Below are 1,022 nucleotides of genomic sequence, written 5' to 3'. Positions count from 1 at the left end.
CTTGCTTACATAACTTTGGTCGAAGATATGGATACTTTGAATTAAAAACCTTTAAAGGTGCTAAGAGGATGAGTTATATTTACATGGTTATTGAAAGGAATCTAGCTAAGATTAGGGATATCGTGCCTTCATCTTTTGATTTTGCAAATACTTTACTAAAATATGTTTGTATTACTTTAAAAAATGTAAGGTTCCAAGAATTGATGATTTTATTACCTTTTGAGGAATAATAATAACTTGTGAATACAACTATGCTACTTAATGATGGAAGGGTATCTCCTCTATGTACCCTATTTATGAGGAGTGAAGAGACGATTGTGCACCTTTTTGGGGACTATCCAAAATCCCCATCCACCTAACAAGTGGTAAGAAAATGGATGAAACATGTAGATTTCGTGATCATGGTAGTAAGAACTTTTTGAAAAGTGGAGACGCTACGAAACCACTAAAATAGTTGGATGTATGTATTCTCATATAGGTCGCGAGATATGGGTCATTAAAAACTGCTTCTATTTTACAAAAGAATTCTTAACTTGCATCTCGGGGATGTAGCTCAGATGGTAGAGCGCTCGCTTAGCATGCGAGAGGTACGGGGATCGATACCCCGCATCTCCATCAATCTCTGGCATGATGGAGCTGCCTTTTAGCATGCTCACGTAAGAGTGTACGTGAACTTGCTTTTTAAACCTAGTGTGGATTCGCCGCCAGGCACAAGCAGCTATCTTTGAAGGAATTTTCCGGCAAAACCGGCTCTCACCAGGAAGCTGGGATGGCAGAATTGGGCCAGGTGAGAAGGCTCCCTTCCCTCTTAGACAGGTGGATCCATAATACTTCTAGTGTTGCATATCTTAGGATGACATCGGTTACTGTTAGTCCTACTACTACAGACGAGAGACTCGTCTCTACTTCACAATTCTGGTTTTATGCAGATACATGTAGCCCTCCTACATAATCCCAGCTAAACAAGAAAAGAACTAGTGTTTAGGTAGAGACATCTTTGAACCATTCCTCCAGGGACTTGA

General features: G+C 40.0%; 1 non-coding gene across 1 annotated transcript; it reads left to right on the top strand.

Annotated features, from left to right (window-relative positions):
• Window positions 1–542: 542 nt before the first annotated feature.
• Window positions 543–615, top strand: TRNAA-AGC (transfer RNA alanine (anticodon AGC)). The gene has a single exon. It is a non-coding gene; the product is annotated as a tRNA-Ala (tRNA).
• Window positions 616–1,022: the final 407 nt, after the last annotated feature.

Source organism: Lygodium microphyllum, chromosome 26 (assembly GCF_053477565.2).
Source record: "Lygodium microphyllum isolate KBCC chromosome 26, Lygodium_microphyllum_v1.1.10, whole genome shotgun sequence".
Taxonomy (NCBI): Eukaryota; Viridiplantae; Streptophyta; class Polypodiopsida; order Schizaeales; family Lygodiaceae; genus Lygodium; species Lygodium microphyllum.
Note: the sequence above shows the minus strand (reverse complement) of the source record. Positions and strands in the feature narration are given on the sequence as shown.